We start from the raw sequence: 8,321 nt of genomic DNA on the forward strand, positions 1-8,321 counted from the left end.
CTGTGTTATGGCTTTGCTATGTGGGGATAAATGTGCGTCCGTGAGACAATCAGCTGATTAGTATTAGCTAGCCTACAGCATAACAGCTCATTTTAGCCAGCTAAACTTTCTGATCTTTTTGATCATGGCCCTTTTTTCGTAGAACCACAGAATGTCCTATGTGAAGATGACATCATAGGTGTCAGAGCCTCCATGGTGTACGATAACTGCTTAAGACAACTGGCTACATTTCTGATCCTGCCTGTGGATAAATGCACTGGCCTTCTGAGGACTGGTGCGCCGTGCAACTCTGTTGCACCCTTTGAGATCAACATCACCACCAAGGGTACAGCAGCTACAGTCCAGACAATCACAGAATATCACAAATTTAAATTAGTATAAAAAATAAATGTTATAACAAAAGCCCTTGACATGACAAAAGCAAATGTTTCTTCTGTGGAACTTTTAGATATAATGGACACAGCTTATGGAGGTGGAATTCCCAGCCTTTGATGAAGTTTGGGATGAAAGCTGGAGATTTTCTCTTGTCCGCCAACATTTTGTTGTTTGGCAACAACTACGCAAAGGTTGCCCTCTTGTTCAAATTCATGAACATGGGGATGGTGAACAGGAACACCTTCTCCATTCAGGACACTTACTGCGTCAATACAATAAAGGACTTCTGGGAAGAGAGAAGGACAGAGGTTCTTTGTCTTCTTCAAGGGAAAGATGTTGTTGTCCTAGGTGTGTAGTTGATACTGTATTATATAACATATCTATTGAATACACTAAGCAGTAATGGAAACAACTGTTTTTCTGTTGTATTATATTTTTAAAAATTTCAACGGATGGCAGAAATGATCTCTCCTGGTCACTGTGCACAATGCTGCAGCTACACCACCATGGAGAATTACACCAAGGAGATCATTCATGTTGCTACAATAGACAAGTGGCAAACATCATGGAACTCTGTTGTCTTGGAGAAGGAGGGTTTCATCCAGACTGGACAAGCTTATGCCCTTATGAGTAAGTATTCATGTGATATATTGTATGAATGCATGTGTATAACAGCTATATTGTTGTGGTGGCAGCCCGACTGAATGTGAGTGTCCTTGTTTTTCTCCTTTTCATCAGTTATTCTGCTTTTTCCTTGGTTTTCTCTGTTCTCTGCCTGCCTCCCTGTGTCTCCTCCCCTGTGTGTGCTCTCTCTCTCTCTCTCTCTCTCTCTCTCTCCGCTCCTGAGCCCAGCTTACAACCTGCACCTGCACCTCATCAGCCACCTCGTCAGCCTGCCACACCTGCCAGTAGTCAACCTCATTCCTGCCTGTATTTTAACCCCGGTTCTCCACACCATTCTTGCTTGATCGTCATTGTTCCTTACCCGGTGCCACCTCTACATTCAAGCTCGCATGTATTCTGTTTTCTACCAATTTTCTTGTGCTTTCTTTGCAGTCACTAACCTTGTCTGTTTCCCTCCCAAGTTCACTCACCCTCGTCCTCCGTTCAGTCGGCTGGGCTCATCCTCTGGTCCTCTCCTCCCCGGACTTCCCCACGGCGTCCTCCCAGTTCCCCTCTCGCCTCCTCGCTTCCTCGGCCCCAGTGTTCCCTGGCTCCCTGGTCCCAGTCTCGTCGGTTTTCCTGTGCCAGTGTTTCCCTAGCATCCACCTCTCCCTCCAGTCCCTCAACCCACCCATCCATCGTCAACCGCTTATAATGCGTACAGGGTCACGGGGGGGCTGGAGCCAATCCCAGCTGACATCGGGTGCAAGGCGGGGTACACCCTGGACAGGTTGCCAGTCCATCGCAGGTCCCTCAACCCCTTTTCCCTCAAACCTCCTTCGCTCTGAGTGCTGCATTTGGGTTCTGTCCCCACACCACCTGTAACAAATATAAATATTATAGTTACATGACATTATTTACCACTTCATAGACCCAGAAAAAGGCAAATGCAAGGCCCTTGGAATTCATCAGTCTGGAAATGGCATGGTGCGAAGAACCTTGACACAAAAATAGCAGCAGTAAGTGTAATAACTGGCTAATGTTGTGACACATTTAACCATAAAGTTACTATTCTGTACATAAGAGTTATTGAACTATGTGCAGTTGATGGATGACAGTATGGAAGGTTTCATTGCACTCAAAGACAGATTTTGTTTACTTTCCTCTGCCAGAAGATGTGTTACTCATTCTAGACATTTGGTGAAGTCATTTAGTGTTTTCTTTTTTGGGGGGGTTGAACATTTACATTTTCACCTCTACACACAGAGATTTATATGCAATTGATTGTCTTTACACAAGGTTTTCTCTTGTTCTACTTACAAACTGATATTAAATGGTTGTAATTTGTGTAATTTCAGTTTCAAAAGATTGTATAAGACGGTAGAAGATGCAGCGTATATGCCTTGAAATATGAAAAACCTACGATACATTGCAAAGGATTGTGAAGAACACTCACAAGTGGAGTGGGGATGCCTAGAAGGAGGAGCCTTCTCCCAGATGACCCCAGACAGCTTGGTTTGGTGCCCCCTGCACCAGCCACATCAGTCAGAAGAGGTCTAGGTAAATTACACATTTGTTGCCTATATTGTACCATATTACATGTCCCTGAACAATATTTACATTACAATATAGTCTGTAACTGTTTGATGGCACGGTCTTCAATAGGACAGTTATTCCAACCAGCATCTGATGTGGAAGGACCCCCATAGGCGATCACATTGCATGTTTCCTGGTACTTGTCAGGCAGCATCACAAGGGAAAAAACTTCAGTTCACTGACAAAGTCATAGCTTTTTACTTTAAAAATTTTTTTTTATTTACATTAAATTTTGTTCCTACCCTCCTCCAGTGGCTATTTCATGTTTTTCCAATTTATACACATTTCATCTTATTCTGCTAAGTACACTGTGACCAGCACATTATTTTCAGTAGGTAGCCTAAATTACAGTTTACAATTTGAACAGTAATGATAAGTAAGGCTACAGCTGTCCTCTATGTAAATATAACTAGAATTGGAAATGTTATGGCAAAGGTTGAAATTCTAAACACATGTACAAATGTGTATAATGAAAATAAACACCATGTGCTTCTATTATTTTTTTTTATATCAAAGAACTGCAGTTGAACAACTAACACTATATAACTACAATATACATCAAATTTAAATAAAGAGGGGAGAAATATGAATATATAGAAATAATAAATCAAATGTTAACAAACATTTGTTTGATGCTGAGGCAGGTTTGTGAGTATTTGTGTGAAACTATGATCATGCCAGAGGGCATGGAGGGAAATTCAGTCAGGAATAAAACTGGTGTAGTGTCCTTGAGGATAAATGTGAATAAAGCCTTCAAGGCAGTACTGGGAGAAGTGTGGCAGTAGGCTCACACAGTTCACTTGCTCCTGGCAACAGCATTTCCCTACAGTTACCACAAGTACACCAAGGTACTCCTTGCACTCCGACAGAAGGTGGGGCACCATGTCTGCGCTGACGCATCATCAAGGCATCAAAGACCAGGCCTGGCTGCCTCTCTAGCAGAAGGGTGGAGAGCTCTGTGTTCTTCAAGGGTCATCTCCTGAAGTCTGAAGAAAGAGGACACAGGGAAAAATACTCAATATGCAATATTCTCTGCTTCAATACTCTGGTTACTCTGGCTCAATGTTTTTAAGATTGTATCTGTTCCAAATGAAATATACCAGTACTCATTATTATTTAATTCACTATTTATCATTACACTTCTGTTGATGCTGTAAATTACTTTACATGTCCACATTACCTTTATTTAGATTTTATATTTAATTGATATGCAAGCTTAGCAATTGTGACCAAGAATTTCCCCTTGGGTATCAAAAAAATTTGTGATTCTGATAAAATAAGGCTTTATAAGTTGCATGACATTATGTTGGCAACATGGTACTGCATATTAGGGTTTGCAGGCTGCCCAGTGTTTGCTCAACTTGTATAATATGGCTTCATATAATCATTGTTGCCCAGTAAATGTTACTATCTAATGTTACAGTACAAGGGGTACATGTGCACAGAGCTGCTATGTAAATAACGTTATCACTGTGTGCTGGGGTTTGTCATAAAGTGCAAACAGGTCAGAATATAACATTACAACAACCTTATAAATACAAACCTCGGTAACAGCTCTCTGGTTCTTTGGAGGGCTTCCACTCTTTCGTCCTCTGTTGAGCCATCACTCCAGGTATGTCCTCTGCCTCTCCTTGCCCTGACTGCACCTCCAACACCACTGCCTCTCCGCCCTCTTCCTCTGCCTCTCTCTTACAGTTATCGCCAGTAAATGTACTTCTGCATTTAGATCACATTGACATGTGCTGGTTCTGTCTAACGTTAGATTCTTCCTCCTTCTTCTTCCTTGTGATTTTGTCAGTTGGCAAACAACGAATTGGTGCGTTACCGCCACCAACTGGTGGATCAGACCTTTATACAACTCTGATCATGGAGAGAAATACTTCTGAGTGATTAGTTGGACTTAGTGGGCGGGCCACAACACCTTGATTGACAGTTAAGGAAGAGGAAGGAAAAAGCAATGGAATAAGGTCTCTAAGGGAAAAGCAATGACAATAGGTCTCCTTGGGGAAAGGCAAAAGCAAATGTATGTATTTATTATTTTATTCATTCATTCTTTGATATATTTCCGCATTTTTTTAATTTATTCTTTTATTCATTCATTCTTTCTTACATATATTTCCCCATTTATTTATTCTTTCATTCAGTTCTGACACTTTGGATGTTCCATATAGATGTTCCATAGCAAACAGTAATGTGCATGCTAATGCTATAAAGTGGCAATTTCGACTTTTGGGTTTTATGTGCTAGCTATAATGCAATATACTGCTAGAACATATCTTATAACCTGTTACCTTGCTGAATAAAGTATGAATAGGCTGTACATCAGATGCAATAAAAATCTACATGGGCACGAAGCAGGCTTGTATCCCTCTCACTGTGCACTTCGAATGTTTGGATCATTATATTGTTAGCTTGTTGAATCAGGTGGTAAATTCTGCTGTTGTCTCTCAGTAGCCATGAATCTGGTGATTAACAGTATCAAAACACATACATGATGTTTAATTAAATGGCTAAAACTGTACTGAATGTGGTTGAACATTAAAACCTTTTAGACTTCTGGTTACAAATAGCCTACATGTTGTTCCTGTAGTATTTTTTATTTGAATATTTGGACCTGGTACATAGTGAATCATTGTGCTACAGCACTGCTGTCCAGTTAAATCCCGTGTTGAGGTATTTTCCTTCACTTTGCTATATTTTTCAAAACAGTCTTGTGGTTTTTACAAATATTATGTGATACAGTGGTATTGCAATAACACTTTTTCAAAAAAAATCCCCAAACTGAGCTGAGGCTTGAAGTGTTTGCAGCAGTAATTTCATCTCTGTCCATCAGAGGGCGTGGCAGAGCGTAATTGGAGGCGCTTGCTAATAACAATGAAATGTGTAATAAAGCTATAATAAACTTCACGGTAAGGGGGTGCCCTGTCTCATATATTAGAAAGAACGACGTATGAAATCAAAGTATTTTCATTCACCAAATGTGAAAATGTTTTCCGGTTCTTGGCATAAGTCATCTCAGGAAATTATTTATTTTTACTCTTACTGCGCTTGAAAATAATTCAGACTGTACAATGAGTGTACAATACAGTGTTTCTCTGCAAATAATCTTACGTTGTTCGCATGATGTGACGTCACCACGTGATCTGGTCAGAAACTCAGCTGTTGTGATGGTGCCTCCAAGTACCGCCGTAAATGTAGGAATCAAGGCCACCTGGATGAAAAGAAACGGTGACTAATGGGACATGTCAGCTCGTGAATCTTCCTGAGCAAAATGCCATGTTGTACGCCGCCGTAATTATCTTATTTTTTTTACTTAGCTGAGTAAAATGTTATATTTAATTAAAAAAAACTAAATAACCTGACTTAATAAACCGTAGTGAATCTGGAAAGTAGCAGTTTTGGAAGAGCACTTGAAGGCAGCATGGGACAAGTGAGGGAAAAGGAGGAAGATATCCACGTAGCCTGTCTTGCGTCGTAATAGTCCAGCCCTGTAATGTCCTCAATGTGTACGTTTATTTGAAGAAACGCTGCTTTCAATTAAGCGGATAACAGTGCTCATAGTGGCGGGGTAAGGCGGAATAGCCCGCGTTGGTCCTTGTTTGCTGAAAGGGAGAGGGCTAAAATGGAGCTGGAAGACGGAGTTGTGTACCAGGACGACCCGGGGACATCAGCGATGATGTCTGAGCGGGTGTCGGGCCTGGCCAACTCCATCTACCGCGAGTTCGAGCGGCTCATTGGTAAATACGACGAGGACGTGGTGAAGGAGCTGATGCCGCTGGTCGTGGCCGTGCTGGAGAACCTGGACTCGGTGTTCGCGGAAAACCAGGAGCACGAAGTGGAGCTGGAGCTGCTGAAGGAGGACAACGAGCAGCTCATCACCCAGTACGAGCGGGAGAAAGCGCTGAGGAAACACGCAGAAGAGGTGAGTTGAATGGAGCCGGGGAAAGAAAAAAAGGAGCACTGGGCGGGTAGCCAGCATCCTTTTTGTGAGGGCAATGAAGGCTGCCTCAGGTGTTTTTGTGAAATAACCTATACACGTGGCCCGGCAGCGTCCCAGCCGCACTGCCATGGTGCTTAATGGGGATGTAAACAAGGCAGTGTCATCGTGCCTCAGGCTGAAATGGCCCTTCTCTTTGTATTATCTGTGTCTGCTTAGTGACATAACTGTGGATCTCTTATTCAAGGATGGGAGTTCTTACTCACTACCTCAACAAAGGCTGAAACATGACCGCCTCTAAATCAAACACACATATAATCTTAACAGCTCCTATTGCATCAGATATTGGAGTCACGTCTGAGCCCTGTGGGACCCTGACTGAAGAAGCAGCAGGTGAAGTGACTCAGCATTTTGAGCCATCACTGTAACATACATAAAGACACACACACACACACACACACCCTGCACTGCTAGGAGGTCATTATTTCCACCCTTCATCCCTGTGCTACACACTTCAACAATATCATCACCCACATAATCAGTTACTCACTAAATCAGATATGTCTGTGCACTGCACAGTGTATCCAAGATAGCCAATAAACAACATTAATATGCACACAAAGCCTTAATTATAGAAAGCTGTGTCAAACATTTTAGAAATCAAGATAGCAGCCTTTTCAGTCTCTCACTTGAAGGATTACTTCAGTAGTGTACTTCCAACAAGTTCAGGGACAGATTTAAAAAAAAAAAAAAAAAAAAAAGTTGAAATTGATAAATTGATGCAGAAGAGGCCGAGATATCCAGACTTTTAGTTATTTGTATGTTTCAAGCTGCAAACACGCTGAATCCTATGTTTGTCGTAATGCTGCTTTTCTCATTAGACTCTCTGTGGCTGGTAAATGCCCACATCTTTTAAACGCCATACCATCACTTTATAACACTCTCTCTCAGTTATAAATTTGTAGTTTGTAAACCCAAGCTGCGAGAGTTATAGGTAGTTATTTCTTTCAGTCTCTGGAAAGCCCCCTCAGAGCCACAGAAGACAGTACAACTGTTTAAACAGGCTGAGCAGGTGCTCATGACAACTCGGCACCTGCTGCTACACAAAGTTTAGGATGTGGAACAAATAGCAACCAAATGGGTGCATTTTGTAACTCTCATTCATAATTTGATCAGACATTGTGTGTGTGTGTGTGTGTGTGTGTGTCAGGGATGTTGTTTTGGCTGAGGTGATGCCTGAGATGTGTGTGGTTAAGATGTGTGAATCTGCTTCCCTCCTGGTCCTGAGCTTTTTGAATGAAGGGCAATGAGATGTGACTTAGACCGTCTGTCCCAGCTTGCTTATTTGACTCGGGGCATCAGAACAGCGGGGACGCTGGCCCAGTAAGTTGTGGACACAGACCCCTCCGTTCACACAGTGACACTGAAGCTGTGTGACAGCCAGGCGCGCAAACACTCATGGACGTGCACATTGACAATACAAGTGTATCGTTCATTGTTGTAGAGACATATTATGTCAAATATAAATGCACCACAGTTTACGGGGATTGTCTAGGGCAAGAGTCTTTGTCCACACCCCTGAGGAGGAGTGAGCTGAGCCTGTTGGAGAGGCAAGGTATTACTTCCAGGTCATGTGATCCTTTGTCAGAAACAAGCAGAAAGGGAACGTCAGCCAGTTTGCATTCTTGCATTTATTCCCCTTTCCTTTTTGGGGGGGGGGTAGAAGTGTCAAATTCGGGTGTCAATACACCCATCTTTCCAGAGTAGTAAAAGGTGTCACATTTCTTTTTTGTTGGCTGCTTCCACACGA

The 8,321-nt window shown here is 42.2% G+C and overlaps 1 long non-coding RNA gene and 1 pseudogene across 1 annotated transcript; both read left to right on the top strand.

Annotated features, from left to right (window-relative positions):
• Positions 1-1,750: 1,750 nt before the first annotated feature.
• Positions 1,751-3,072, top strand: LOC119896730. The gene is made up of 3 exons (XR_005443276.1): positions 1,751-1,997; positions 2,337-2,538; positions 2,644-3,072. It is a non-coding gene; the product is annotated as an uncharacterized LOC119896730 (long non-coding RNA).
• A 2,906-nt stretch (positions 3,073-5,978) lies between these two features.
• The window catches only part of LOC119896731, a 16,372-nt pseudogene continuing 14,029 nt past the window's right edge, over positions 5,979-8,321 (top strand).

The sequence above is a fragment of the Micropterus salmoides genome, unplaced genomic scaffold, assembly GCF_014851395.1.
Source record: "Micropterus salmoides isolate LMB-PRFRI ecotype aquatic unplaced genomic scaffold, ASM1485139v1 Ms_hic_scaffold_1013, whole genome shotgun sequence".
In the NCBI taxonomy this organism is placed as follows: domain Eukaryota; kingdom Metazoa; phylum Chordata; class Actinopteri; order Centrarchiformes; family Centrarchidae; genus Micropterus; species Micropterus salmoides.